The sequence below is a fragment of the Copadichromis virginalis genome, linkage group LG12, assembly GCF_057382275.1.
Source record: "Copadichromis virginalis isolate Kocher_CV1m ecotype Utaka linkage group LG12, C_Virginalis_male_GT1.1, whole genome shotgun sequence".
In the NCBI taxonomy this organism is placed as follows: Eukaryota; Metazoa; Chordata; class Actinopteri; order Cichliformes; family Cichlidae; genus Copadichromis; species Copadichromis virginalis.
Window position 1 is genome coordinate 9101389 of NC_140629.1, and position 16211 is coordinate 9117599.

Below are 16211 nucleotides of genomic sequence, written 5' to 3' on the forward strand. Positions count from 1 at the left end.
TTTGCAGCAGAGCCAGGCAATCCTCAGCTGTATTCAGCTATATACAGAGGCCTTCCCAAACCTTAAGATCAGCTGGAGGTTTGGAAAGTTCTCTCGCAAGGCACAAACTCCCCCTCACTTGTTTGATCAGTATCCTCAAGCAGCTTCTCAAAATTCAGAGTCTGTATAACGCTTTCAGTAGTTGGATATATGATGTAGGCTTATAGTTCAGTTGCCATCAAATCAAATTGAGTTATTTTGCCCGTGACAACATGATCAGACATATTTTGTTACCACTGTTAACTTTTGATTATGTGTAATATTTGATTCTAACTATGATTATGCTGACTAAACACTTCAGTGTGGCTGTGTATCAGTAAATAATAAATGAATAAAAATCCTCTTTGGTAGTCAAATTAGGGGAAACTCAAAACTATGTAAACATGTGAAAACAACCTTGTTATGTAGAATAACTTAAATCTCATTCATGTATAAAGCTCAGCTTAATGTTAGAGAATGTTTTAGGGAAAGATAAAAATTCAAATTCAAATTCAAATTTTATTTGTCACGTACACAGTCATACACAGTACGATATGTAGTGAAATGCTTGGACAACTGCTCGTGACCTAAAGAAAACAAAAAAGGAAAGGCTATGAATAAGATAGGAAATAAATATGAAAAATTAAAAAGGTTAAATTTAACTAGGAAGGAATAAAATATAAATTAAGGTTAAAAATGAAATAACTGTACAACACAAATTAGAATGAAGGGTAAATTTAACTGGGAAAGAATAAGATAAAATATATAAATTAAAGTTGAAAATAAAATAACTGTACAACACAAATTAGAATGTAACAATGAGATATTAGGTGCTTCTATGTCTGTCTCATCATTATTATTTGAGATTCACCAAGCACTAATATTTATTCCCATTTGCACAACATGCTGAAAGTAGACTGGATTAAAAAAAAATCTTTGCAAATTCTTTCTTTCTTGTTATGGTAGGAAGTCAATAATTCGCTTTGCACGAATTTTCTTTTCTCTTTTTTTGGAAATATGGACTTAACATATTTGTTTTGCTTTCAAATTATAAAGTTATGGCTTAGATGAGTGATGAAACATTTCTCCAACTGAAAACGATACGTCCAGATGAACAGAATCAACTTTTGGAGATTTACTTTCCTGGATGATTGAGAATGCATCAAGACCTGTTCTATCATTGAACTGTTTATTACTTAAGTACTTTCGTTTAGTATGAATGGCTGTTGTGAGTCTGTGCAGTCTTACACGCCTCTCTGCAGCTTCTCTCCTCCTGCTACCCCCCCCCTCCAAAAAAAACCCCCATCTCCATAGAGACTGTGTCAGCTCCCAAAGAGCCAAAAAACAAACTAAAAACCAGCAATAAACATAAACAATCACAAAGAAAGAACAATACAGTATCCACATCTGAACCAAAGAGTAAAACAGTGAAATGTGGATTATTAAATATTAGGTCTCTCTCCTCCAAGTCTCTGTTAGTACATGACTTAATAATTGATCAACAAATCGATTTACTCTGTCTTACAGAAACCTGGTTGCAGCAGGATGATTATGTTAGTTTAAATGAATCAACACCCCCGAGTCATTCTAACTACCAGAAACCTCGAAGCACAGGCCGAGGGGGCGGTGTGGCAGCAATTTTTCACACCAGCCTGTCAATCAATGAAAGACCAAGACAGACTTTTAATTCATTTGAAAGCCTGATGCTTAGCCTCGTCCACCCCAGCTGTAAAACTCAGACACCAGTCTTACTTGTTACCATCTATCGTCCACCTGGGCCTTACACAGAGTTTCTGTCTGATTTCTCAGACTTTATATCTAATTTAGTTCTGATCTCAGATAAAATAATTATTGTGGGTGATTTTAACATCCATGTAGATGCTAAAAATGACAGCCTCAACATGGCATTTAATCTGTTATTAGACTCAATTGGCTTCTCTCAAAATGTAAAAGAACCCACCCACCACTTTAATCACACTCTAGATCTTGTTTTAACATATGGAATAGAAACTGAACATTTAACAGTGTTTCCTGAAAACCCTCTCCTGTCTGATCATTTCCTGATAACATTTACATTTACAATAATTGATTACACAGTGGTGGAGAGTAGACTTTATCAAAGTAGATGTCTTTCTGAAAGCGCTGTAACTAAGTTTAAGAATATAATCCACCCACTGCTATCATCTTCAATGCCCTGTACCAACACAGAGCAGAGCAGCTATCTGAATGCTACCCCAACAGAGGTCGATTATCTTGTTAATAATTTCACCTCCTCACTACATACGACTCTGGATACTGTAGCTCCTGTGAAAACTAAGGTCTCAAATCAGAAGTACCTGACTCCGTGGTATAATTCTCAAACACGTAGCCTAAAGCAGATGACTCGTAAGCTGGAGAGGAAATGGCGTGTCACAAATTTAGAGGATCATCATTTAGCCTGGAGAAATAGTTTGCTGCTTTATAAGAAAGCCCTCCGCAAAGCCAGAACATCTTACTATTCGTCACTGATTGAAGAAAATAAGAACAACCCCAGGTTGCTCTTCAGCACTGTAGCCAGGCTGACAAAAAGTCAGAGCTCTTTTGAGCCAACCATCCCTTTAACGTTAACTAGTAATGACTTCATGAACTTCTTCACAAATAAAATTTTTATCATTAGAGAAAAAATTACCAATAATCATCCCACAGATGTAATATTATCTACAGTTACTCTTATTACCATTGATGTTAAGTTAAGGCTCTTTTTCTCCAATTGATCTTTCTGAGTTAACTTCAATAATTACTTCCTCCAAACCATCAACGTGTCTTTTAGACCCCCATTCCTACAAAACTGCTCAAAGAAGTCCTGCCATTAATTAATCCTTCAATCTTAAATATGATCAACCTCTCTAATAATCAGCTATGTACCATAGGCCTTCAAGCTAGCTGTAGTTAAACCTTTACTCAAAAAGCCATCTCTAGACCCAGCAGTCTTAGCTAATTATAGGCCAATCTCCAACCTTCCTTTCATATCAAAAATCCTTGAAAGAGTAGTTGTCAAACAGCTAACAGACCATCTGCAGAGGAGTGGCTTATTTGAAGAGTTTCAGTCAGGTTTCAGAGCTCATCACAGCACAGAAACAGCTTTAGTGAAGGTTACAAATGATCTTCTTATGGCCTCTGACAGTGGACTCATCTCTGTGCTTGTCCTGCTAGACCTTAGTGCAGCATTCGATACTGTCGACCATAATATCCTATTAGAGCGATTAGAACATGCTGTAGGTATTACAGGTACTGTGCTGCAGTGGTTTGTATCATATCTATCTAATAGACACCAATTTGTGCATGTAAATGGAGAGTCCTCTTCACACACTGAGGTTAATTATGGAGTTCCACAGGGTTCAGTGCTAGGACCAATTCTGTTTACATTATACATGCTTCCCTTAGGCAGCATCATTAGAAGACATAGCATACATTTTCACTGCTATGCAGATGACACCCAGCTCTATCTATCCATGAAGCCAGGTAACACACACCAATAAGTTAAACTGCAGGAATGTCTTAAAGACACAAAGACCTGGATGGCCGCTAACTTTCTGCTTCTTAATTCAGATAAAACTGAGGTTATTGTACTCGGCCCTGAAAATCTTAGAAATATGGTATCTAACCAGATTCTTACTCTGGATGGCATTACCTTGGCCTCCAGTAACGCTGTGAGGAACCTTGGAGTCATTTTTGACCAGGATATGTCCTTCAATGCACATATTAAACAAATATGTAAGACTGCTTTCCTCCATTTGCGCGACATCTCTAAAATTAGAAATATCCTGTCTCAGAGTGACGCTGAAAAACTAGTTCATGCATTTATTACTTCCAGGCTGGACTACTGTAATTCATTATTATCAGGATGTCCAAAAAACTCACTGAAAAGCCTTCAGTTAATCCAAAATGCTGCAGCAAGAGTCCTGACAGGGACTAGAAAGAGAGAGCATGCAGCAATAGACGTAGGCTGCCGGGGGATTCCCATGATGCATTGAGTTTTTCCTTTCCAGTCACCTTTCTCACTCACTATGTGTTAATAGACCTCTGCATTGAATCATATCTGTTATTAACCTCTGTCTCTCTTCCACAGCATGTCTTTTATCCTGTCTTCCTTCTCTCACTCCAACTGGTCGCAGCAGATGGCCCCGCCCCTCCCTGAGCCTGGTTCTGCCGAAGGTTTCTTCCTGTTAAAAGGGAGTTTTTCCTTCCCACTGTCGCCAAAGTGCTTGCTCAGAGGGTCATATGATTGTTGGGTTTTTCTCTGTATCTATGAAGCGCCTTGAGGCGACTTTTGTTGTGATTCGGCGGTATATAAATAAAATTGAATTGAATTGAATTGAACTGAACTGTTGGGAGGTCTGTATCAGCAGCAGCAGATTGGAGTCTTTGCCAGGCCATTTCTGGCCCCCGTGCCTTATGTTTGGCACTTCTGCTCTATGTGATGATGACAATGACATAGTTATCACGCCCACCTACCTGCTGTTTAAATCAACCTGCTGTAGCAAATCAAAAACGTCATCTTCCTTTTTTACTGTGGCTTCTCTAGGCACATGTTCTGGTGCTGTTTACTCTTTGTTGTCCAACAATTGACCAACTTCAGCTGAACAAGCTTTGTTTGCGTTGCAGTAAAACAGTCTGTGTAGAGGGGAACCATTAACCTCTGTGTGTCTCATGCAGCTGTGTTAGGCTGATGGTGTTTCTGAGTCACACTGTTTATATGGCAATGCAGCTGTGGCACTACCTGCACACACTAGGGTGCTATTTAGACATTGATAGGGTAAGCTCTTGGAAATGGTCCAGCTCTGTTTCAGAATGTGGGTTAAGGTCTAAAGGCGGTGCATAGCTGCAGGACTACATTTATGTGCAAACAGGGTCAGCACTGCAATTTGAAAAAAACATCTCCACTGCTTCCAACTAGGTCAGAATACCAGGTCAGAACAGTTTCATTTATTAGAGAGGGAGACCAAAAAAAAAAGGTTAGAGGTGGAAGAAGTCTTTCATCTGCCAACGGGTCCAGATGGTTAGTATGTCACAACAAGCGAGGTTCGAAACAGGAAATGTGTCACGTTGCCAGAGGCCTTATTTCACCACATTTTCATTCAGTGTGTTTATTGAAGCTGTCATACAGTTAACTTGCCTTTACTGTAGGTAGGAGGATACACAACCAGCAACTGATGTAGAACTGCTGCAGGAATCAGACCTGTGAACTTCTGGAGCCCGCCTCACTGCCAGGCCACACAGCTCCCTCTGGAGAAGCGTTCTTTGATCGCCGCCGCATGTTCGCAACCGAACGGAGCTCTAAGTTGAAAGTGTGTCAGAGCCAGATGATTTTTGCTCATTTCTGGATTCCTTTGCTTCTCATTACTCAGTACTCTGTAGCCAAATGTATTCACGACATGCATTATGGAGGAGTGGTTGTAACTGAGCGCTGAATATTAATTCTACCCTTTTTTCCCCCCACATCATTTCCAAAATCACATCCCATCCTCCTTTACAGGCTTAGCACATTAGGCAGATATTTGCATTACGCCATTTAGAGTGCATCTTTAATATGATTTGTCATAAACTGCAGCGTTTGAGACGCACCCCCCGAGCACAAAAAGTGCTAACACTCAGATGCATTATGAGGCCTGATAGGCAAAATATAGGCCACTTCTAAATTTGGTGGAATTCTGGGTAGAGTCTCTGCCTCTAGTAACAAAATACAAATCTCACTGGGCTCCCTGTGGGCAGAAGCAGGAACCATTTTACCAAAGACAGAGAGAGGATTCTCACTAGAATTTCAAACAAGTGCGCCTGCAAGACTTCATATTATCATAAACTACTGTAAGCAGGCAGCTGCAATTAAGCCTTTCAAACCTGGCCCAGTTTGTTGTGAGGAGCCATGCTGTAAGTCTGTAGCACACATGCCTGTCTGTGGCTGGCACATTGCTTTTGGCTCCTTGTCTGCCTCCGTTTTATTTATGTTTTCCAGCTGGAGCTGCCACACAAAGAGAGGGAATGCCACCATCAGTCAGTCACAGCCGGCTAGCCCATAAAAAGCAAACCCCATAGCCACCAGAGTGGCTGTGGCTGGGAGCACAGTGAAAGAAAAACCAGCCGGTGCTCGTAGTCATATTTTATCCTTAAAACAAGCAACTGTTGTAACTGTCATGCACTATGGCTGAAAAGGTAAAATGTGACCAAGTGATGTATTTGGGGTTATTTGTACTGCACAAAAATGCAAAAATACTGTATGACAATATGATAAGTAAGGTTAATAACATTCAGGGTTGAAAAGAACCTTTAAAAATAAAGACTTGTTGAAATAGTGAACTGGACCTCGCTGTCAGAGTCAAAAACAAGTCTTGATGATGAAAATCCTTTTTAAATGTTTAGTAATAAATAGCAAGTGAAAAAGTTTTTGAATTCTATTTTGATTTCCAAACAAACAATAAATAATAAAGATAGTTTTAAAAAGCTCCATATGGCATTATTATCACTTTGACTTTCAGATCAATCTATTGACTTTGATGGAGGGGTCAGAGGTCAAATGTGACATGATAAATCTTTATACTTTTTGCATATTGACAACATACAGCACATTTCATAGTGCATAGTAGTGTTTAAGTTAAAAGGCTTTTTGTCAGTTGTCGACCAACAAATCACTGAGTCGACCTTGAAGGCCTTGGTGGATGTAGGCCAAATTTAAAGGGATAGTTAACATGACTCCACTCTACATACCTACAAAGTTTTATCAGAATTTATTCAAAGGTTTTCGAGCTATTGTGTTTACAGACTAAAAGAACACCATGCATGCAAACGCTGGTGGGGGTCATGATGATCATTCACAGATGAAACAAATATTTTGATTACTTTTTTAAAAGGAATATGCCGAGATCTGGAACATATGAGAAAGAGACTGAACAGCCTGTTCTTGCAGTCAGTCGCTTGGTTTAGGAGACAGTGGCAAAACCAAAGATCTTACACAGAGAAGGAGAAAATAGCTAAAGCCACACGTGTCCGGAATGGAAAGGATTGTATGATGGTGAATATCTAAGAACAGCGGTGTGGAACTGGAAACAGGATGCTTTGAGGAATAGATGCTGTATTTTCTCCAGCTTACTGGGCTTACTGGGCTTTACCTCATCACAGGTGATAACCCTAGCCCTCCCAGAATATGTATTTATTTCTGCTTCTCTTTCTCTTTTTTTAAAGAAAATTGTTCTCCAAATCTGTGTGTCTTCTATTTGCCAACAATTGTTTTCCAATTTCTGAAAAAGAAATCAGCTTTTTTTTTTTATCTGCAAAACAAAGGGTCAGGATTGAGTTCATGTCATCATCACGGAGGATGGGTTAGACCTCAGGAGGTTGAATGTTCTGCAGGTAATCCTCAGATGTCTTTTAGATTTTATTTCTAGTACATAAATGACGGACAAACACTATAAAAGGAAGCTTTGGTCATAAACTTGAACTTTTGGTTCATCATTTTGTGATACGAGAGCAAAAGGTAAGCTGTTATTACTTGGTGTGAAAAACGTCTGGAAAAAAATTCTATTATGTGCTCAGAGAAAATAAGGTCGTAAACCTTAGAATAGAAGGCTAAGGACCTTATCAGTGTCCAGATGTAATGAGATGTTAGGACATCCCAGGCTATTTAAATATGCCCTGTATGCCAGAGTGATGTCACATGTCATTAACTTCCTCACATCCAGCAGGTCATTAGGGAACCAACCGAGAGTAGGAGTTAGGGTTGGGCTTTGTCTTAGCATGCTAAATAAGCACATTTTATGGACAATTTAAAAAAAAAGGCATGGACATAAACTTAACCCATATCCCATCCCTAATTCTCTACGCGACTCTGGTGGGTGTTAACCCTCTCAAGGCAAGCGTTGCAGATTTGCAACAGTTAAAAGCTAACAACCTGATTACCCCACATACATATTTTATGAGGTTTTTTTTACTCAGAAGTACCACTGCAAGTATTCTTTTGTGCATTAGCAACAAAAACTTAATTTGAGCCTGAGAGGGTTAAGAGTTTATATGTAGAGACTGAAAAGATATCTGAAGCATTAAAAAGGGGGAAAGTTATTCAGTGACTTTTAAAATGCTGGTTTGCTGTTTCATTACATTTTATATGCAATTTTAAAAACAGGTACAATATACTTTACCTGTTAGCTTACATACTGATTATACTGAATAGCAATATACTCCAAGTTTCAACTGTCAGCCCAGATACCAGACGTGGATGTCCTAACTCCAAATGGAACAGTCTCATAAGTGTTTACATTGCTGTGGAAAAGTATTTGCTCCTTTTCTAATTGCTTGTTCTTTTGTTGATATATATTGATCACATAGTGTGATAAATATGAAAAAGAATTGGAGATTAAACAAGATGCAAAAACCTTTTCACAGCCCTGTAATTCAAGCATCTGTTTCGAATGACCGAAACAGATGCTTTCAGGCCTCTGACTACTTTTTAGAATAGCTTGACCATTTCTGTGGTCAACTCTGTTTTTATTTTTTCTACTAAGTAAATTTTAACAGTCAACATTGGGATTTTAGGCTTCACTTTAATTTGGGCTGCACCTTTCATATTTTTTGTAGTACTTTTTCTGCATTGTCCTCCATGTTGAATTTGAATTTTAAATATTCTTATAGTTTTAATAGTGATTTTGCAGGCTTTTTCAACATTACTGGGTGTATAGTTCTCTGTGTGCACGGTGCTGATGACCCATGGACCTTGCCTGAAGAATGCCAGAGGATCAGCATGTGAAGGACTCGCTGTCTGTCTCTACTCGTTTTTGAAGTTGACCTGCCAGCTGGCAACTGTAGTTGTAGTTTTGCTCTGGAAATCTGCCTCGAGCTGAAGGAACTGCAGCACATGGAGGGCTGGTTCATGTACCACTACACCGATCTCACAGAGGCCACAGAGCAGAACAAGGACTACTGTCAATGGCAGCAATAGCACAGTATTTCCTACAGAATGTAAACCTGCAGGAAGCACTGCACTGTTGCTAACGAAAACTAAAAGCTCAGCATTCTTGTAGTTGCACATTTGGCCTTCATCAATATATAATATGACTTGCTTGTTGCCTATCACTGCTTTGTAGGGGTTTGTAACAACTGGTCACCAGAGGACAGCAGATTAGATTTCATCGGAAACCATATGCCAGTGTATCTCTCTGGATGTTCTTTCTGGGGTTCCTTATATTGATAATATTGAGATTAAAGAAGGAAAAGTGTGAAACTGCTTTCATTTCTTCAGGGCCTGTGGCTCATTCGACCGCTCATTCTGTTGCTCTATTCCCTTTGTTCGTGGGGCTTATTTAGCACATACATGGTGTTTTAGCACAGCAACAAGAAGCTGCAGACTGGCCATCATGGGCACATTCACTAACACAGCAGCGCAAAAGCCCAACCTGGTTCAGTGACTTCTAATTTCTCATGTGTTTCTTTCTACTTTATTTCTCCACGTTAATTCATTTGTTTCCTCTCTGAGAAGACGGAGTGTTTGTTGTGTGATTCAGCTGCAGAGGTTGCTGGACTGCAACCTGTTGTATCTGTTTAACCGGAAAAAATGACAGCATCTGTTACATCACACTCTGACAAGATATTGCTGCCAAAACCCCCGCCGGCATCGACAGCCCTAAATTATCTCCTCAGAATTAAACATAATTTTATACTTTGAATTTGGATGTTCTCACTCAGTCAGGGGTAAACCTGACGCAACTGCTGGCACAGCTTCAGAGCAAAGGCGCTGCTTTTATTAAAATGTAATGCATGGTTACAATGAAAAGCCTTCACGAGGTAAAGATTCATAAATGTTTAATGAAAGAATTTTACTGCACATTATACACAAGAGTAATCTAATGAAATAATAATAATGATAATAGGCAACCAGATCACAGGGGAACCTTAAGTTAGATTGACTGGGTGATATTATTAGGGTTTTAATAAAAAGATGAAGACAGACACACATGCATGCACACGCACGCATCAGCTAAAAAAAAGCCAACAGGCCAGGCAGAGGAAGCTTGGGGACGGGGAAGACAGCAGTGGAGATGACAGATCCTGACAGGTGAAATATGAGTTCCACTGATGCAGTGAGCAGGGGAATAAGCCACCGGGGGTTCTCTGGCACACATCTAAACTCACCCTTACAAATCCCATTCTTTCTTTCGCTCAGAGCTCTCATACGCTGCCGCGAAGTCTCAAATATAGAGGAACATTGAGTCATTCTTCTTTCATAAATAGATCATCGCATACCTACAGACATCACCTGCTCTCAAGTGGAGGGGAGGGTTGGTTCTTGATAAGGTCACGCAGTAGTCAGAGGAACAAGCTCCTGGGACAAAAATGGAGCTTACTAACCCCCTCCAATCCCATGCAATCTAAAACAAATGTAAAATAAATAAAACCTTGAAGAATATCTAAAATAAATATGTAATGTTTTTGAACATTATACATTTACATGAGCAGTTTTGCATACGTTATCATGGAAGCATAGTTTAAAGTTTTGTCCTGGCAGAGAATAGCGTTGACGTAAGCTTTGTACAAAAATCACAGCTGGTGGTCGCCGCCTACCTGCTCATGAAACCACTTGTGAATTGTCCAATTATTTTGGGTTCTTTGATAACAGGGAACCATGTACACAAATAATAAACCCATTGAATTAAAGCTGAAAGTCTGCACTTCAGTCTCATCTTGGCTGTATGATTTAAAATCCACTGTGATTGTGTGCAGTTAGCAAAATAACAAAACTGTATCATTATGCAACAATTTATAGACCTAACTATTTAATATGGGTCCTCTTAAACAATATTCTTTCTCCTAGTAATTACAACCATTAACAACCAAATCACTTTCCTACTTACATTATAGTGCTAATGTAATTGCTCACTGTTCACTGAAAAGTCATCTTTTTTATTTTCATGTCCCTGAAAATAATGTCAAATTTATGTACTATAACAGAATGATCATTAAGTGGTTCAGATAAATGTTAAGTGTACAAGGCTGATGATCATTACATGTAAGCAACAAGTGCCTTAACCTAAGCCTAAGGTCAGGGAAAGGCAATAGTTTTGGTTAAATATCATTAAAAGTGCAATAAAATCACATCAGCCTTATTCTGTTAAAATTTCCATCCTGTTACAGTAAACTCCAAGCTGTACCGAAAGCTAACTCTAACCAAGTCCTGCCTCTCTACAGCATTACTAACAGTACTGTTCAATTCGCTATTTAGTACAGATAGTGTTGATGTGTAGCCAAATATTTGGTGAACACTACAAGGTGTCATCATAAAGTTTTGTTTATTGAAACATTAAAATCAAAAACCTTACCAGATTAAATCCACAGTTCAAAGCCATCTTCCCAGACTTACAGCACATCTGCTACTTTTAGTTTAAACTGACCAAAGCCATTCTGAGCTTTTTAAAACTTTTTTTTAGATAATAAGGATTAAAGTTCTGCACCATGAATTTTCCTCCCAGACTACTGTCACTGTGGAGTACATTAGCAGTGTGCTACAGTATACCAGCACAGTTCATTAAAACAAGTAATTCCTCGGACCACCTGACAGATTTGGCTCTCTGCAATTTAGTCCACTTCCCCAAAATGAAGATAACGTAGAACAATCACTGGAAGAGATCCAGCACAAATCGCTGAAGCACAAGTACAAAACTGGATTTATGGGCATATTCCAAAAATTACTTTGTAATTTTATGAGTTGCTTGTTTATGTTTTGTAGGTTTCAGCAAGTTAGGCCCGTCCCAAGATTCCTGGACTACACAGGTAAAATGTAGTCAGATCGAAGCAAGTGAGCAAGTTCCCCCCCTTTGAGGCATCTTAATATAACAATGCCTGACTGATCACATGGGGTCACAGCTGACTAGCGAGTTTGATTTTATCCTTCTCCGTCCCTGTCTGTCTTTTCTTATTTGTTGCTCACTCTCTAAATAATGCAGACCTCCTGATTTATATTCTGGACAGGCAAATGGGTAAATGGGTAGATATGGTAAGCGGGCATAGAAGGCTGGACATACTCTAGTGCGCCATTGTTGAGGGCTTGATTGAAATTGCTTGGTGCATCGCTGGAGCACACGAGGCAATTACTCACACACATTGCAATTATGGCACAGTATGGGTTGGCAGGCAAAAGAACTTGGGGTTGAGTGAGAAAACAGTGCACTTTACAGAGATTTAGTACTACATGCTCACAAATGAATAAAGCATGCCCATGCTGGAGGTCTGCAGCTGTTGATGGAGTTATGGCCTTTTGATTTGTAATTTCCCACTCATTCATCTTGCAGTGATAATATCAGTACATGTCATTTGCAAGATATGAATACACTGGTAAAGAGGAAAAGATAGAATAGCTAAATAATGTTAGCAATTCTGAGACCAGGAAGTGAAACACAATAAGCCTAAGTGTGCTGTTGCTGTTTCCTCAGACATATGGACACATTTTGCATTTAAATAAAATAAGATGCTTTATACACTGTGTGGAGCAACTGACAAAAAAACAACAAACATTTAAACTTATGACTAAAACTAAATGAAATCTTAGTCAAAGGACTATAGCTAAATCAAAACTTGAGATCAAAATGAACACTGTTTCAAAGCTGCCTGATGCCCTGGAAACATGTTTGATGAAAATGCTGAAACAGAATAAAACTAGGACTTTTAGGACATGTTCAACAGTGACAGAAAAGGGTGTCACCAGGATGAGGATGGATTTTTTTTAATCCTGTCATGCAGACTCTCCAGTCTGAGTCAAGCACGTCTGCTATCTGGCAGACAGGCTCTCTGAGTCCAAAATAATACTGCCAGCCCAAACATGCAGCTCTGAGTCAAGGATCCCTTGGCAGTATGCTGTCTTCACATCTCAATGCCCAAAGGCTGAAAATCTCAGGGTCATCACAGGCATCGTTATTTGATGCTGGCAGCTACTACTGAAGGAACTATGACTCCATTGTGCTACAAGGGTATGTGACAGGGAACGGCCTTGTCCTGTGTTCAAGATGACTCTAATCTCGTGCCGCCTTTTGTCTCTGCTTATTCATCTAGAGTTTTTTTCTCAGGGTCTCTAAAAGACAAAAGAATGAGCTTCTGAGCTGCACAGTCTTTTGTAGATTTCTTTTCACTGCTGTTGTTCTGGAATATATGTCTTTGTCTCGGTTTATAGAAAAGCAACTCAGTTCCTTATTTTAAGCCTTAAAAGCCTCCAGTCATTACGCTGCTTTGGTATATGTAACATATCAAGTGCAGCTGTTTGCATGATAACACACACACACGCAAAGACATTCCACGTAGGTGCACTCATAAAATGCAATGGCGCATTCTCAGGCACGTGCTAATCGACTAACATAAAAGCTCAACCAGCTTTTATTACCATTGCAGACAGTGAAAAGTGGATTGCTTGAAGTTAAATTTGCCACACAAATCATCAGTATGTATCAACCATCAACATCTACCTGGAATATTGTAGGGAACTAAAATCTATGAGGTACAAAGAACGGAGGGCTTCTGCCATCAGTGCTTCCTGGCAGTTGAACAGATAATACTGCAACTCCTATCCCTGCTAGTGCTGGTACTTCTGCTAATATGGTGTCTCATGGCTTTTACTTGAACCAACAATTCCATAACAACTTGCAGGTTATTTTTTATTTCTTTCCATGCCAGTCATGACATTTGAATGTGAAATCTCTGCACAACTGAATGAGCAACAGGGGTGCTGAAAAAGTGCTTCATAAAAACAATAAAATAGAGCTCCCACAAGCTTTTGCTTACTGTTTATTTGCTTACACAAATCAGAAATACCAGCTCTTTATGTATTTTAATTTTCAATGTGCAACACATGTGAGTGAATGGAATAAACATAACTAAAACTGTTACTCTCACAATCATATAGTGGATTGCAAACTGAAATGGCAAAATGACACAGAAATAATCAGGGTGTATTATCAATAACTTGTAACAATGGTATTCAATAAATGCTATCTTTAAAATAACAGCAAATGCATTGCCGTACAACTCCAAATGATCTGATCTGAGTCCAGGATCTGTGGAATGTGGTCTGCAATGTTTTGATTTAGAGCTACTATCTTTTATTCTAATTTTATTTTTTATATGAAGTTTTGAACCTTTACAGATGTTGTAAGAAACTAGTGTTGTCCCATTAATGACCCCATTAATAATACAGGCTCAGTCCTGGAACTCTTACTTGCAAGGTGGCCATTTGTCAGACTGTTCTCATTAGACCTTTTTTTTTTGCCTGTCCCGTTTGGCTCTTTTGCCATCAGAATTGTTGTCTAAAGGCAAAGAAAGATGCCCAACGGATTTACTTTACCCAATGGACCATCCCAGCCTTGCTGGTCTATTTGATTCACCTTTGCTTTTATTGTTTATTTTATTTTCATTTGCTGAACACGGGACAGACTTGACTGGGGAAAAGAAAAGGGAGAAAGAAAGAGGGAAAGAAAAAGAGCGGGGAAGAGGGACGAGGATAAGGGGCAAAAAACAAAAAAAACAAACAGACAAAAAATACATAACAATCACCTGGATCACCTGTTGAGAAAGAAAAAAGAGAAAACAAGCAAAGAAAAAGAGAGAAATATAATAAACAACATCATCGCGATGATCTATGTGAATATAACAGTAAATACTAAATATTAAAGATTATTGTGCAGCACGTAAGATTGACAGCGCACAGTGTACTTTGAGGTAGCAGCCAAAAAGGGTGTAGTTTGTGAGCACCTGTGTGTACACCTGTGAGCATGAACGCGCTTGTATTAGATTGAAGCATTCCTTATACGTGGGTGCAGGAATGTTGTCCATGTACACGATGAAGGTCAAATATTTAAAATGAATGAATATGGTAAGTGGTAAGTGAAACAGTCTGCACAAGTTCTGTTTAATGTTCTTTTGTTTTATGATGCCATGAATTTCTGCTCTGTTGGCTGTCTGGTTTTTGTTGGGTTTTTTTGCCAGAAGTAAGTAACTACCGGTAAGCTGGATTTCAAATGCCATTTTACAATGTGCTCTTTGTTGTATGGAATAAGGAATGATATGGATCGATCAAATATTAGGCTTCTCGATTAATTACCTGCCTCATCTCTGGCTCTGTGCTGTTACCATCTGCACCGTATCTGCAGACTCTCAGCCACAAAGGGCTTTCAGTCCAACGGGGTGATTTATTAGGAAATACATGCTAGATCAGCTCCCGGGAGCACTACATGGACCTGTACTGCTGGCTGTGGATTCTGTTTGCAAATCTCATTCATCATCCCACCCACCACCCTCTTCTACTCAAACAGAGGGAGGGAAATTAACACTGGCCAGCAATTATGAACCAGCACTGAAAATCCAATCAAGCCTCTGACACTCATCTCGTGGCGTGGCAGAGCTGCCTGATGGCACCTTTTTAGATTCAGCCTTTGTTGATGGTATTCATTAGGAGCCTGTTGAAATGGCATTCAGAAATGCACCGAATACTGCTCAGAAGTGTACATTAAACGCCTATAAAGTCAACTGAAAGTTAATATGCTTAAATGTACTTACATGTACATGTTGTACATGTGCTTGGCTGCCCCAAAATTTTGAATGATAGTTTGCTGCAGTGGAGACAAAGTTTTGTGTTTTACACTACAGACAGGTTAGGCATAAGTGACTCTATTGGGCTTGCATGACAGATGAAAAGCAGTATTATTAGCACCTTTATGCCTTATAATGCAAAGGCTTTACAAGCCTCCTCCATCCATTGCACATTTTATTGCCTTTTCACAGAACGGCATTCTTCAGTTCATTTCTTCTCAATTCAAACTCCTTTATGTTTGACAGGAAAGTACTGCAGAGGGTCATCAACACAGCCCAGAAGATCACTGGCTGCTCTCTGCCCAGCCTGGAGGTCACTGCAAACTCTCGGTACCTCAGCAGAGCTGGCAATATATTCAAGGATCACTCTCACCCCAGCAATCAACTGTTTGAACTATTACCGTCAGGCCGACGGTACAGGTCACATAAAACCAGGACAAACAGATTCAGGAATAGCTTCTTTCCCAGAGCTATCACCGTAGTAAATAAGCACAAAAACAATTGAACCTGCTTAGCTATACCAGCTATACCATACGTCACTGCCATTATATTATGCTGCTATTCATACTGTCATTATATTAATGCTGCTATCCTGTATATAT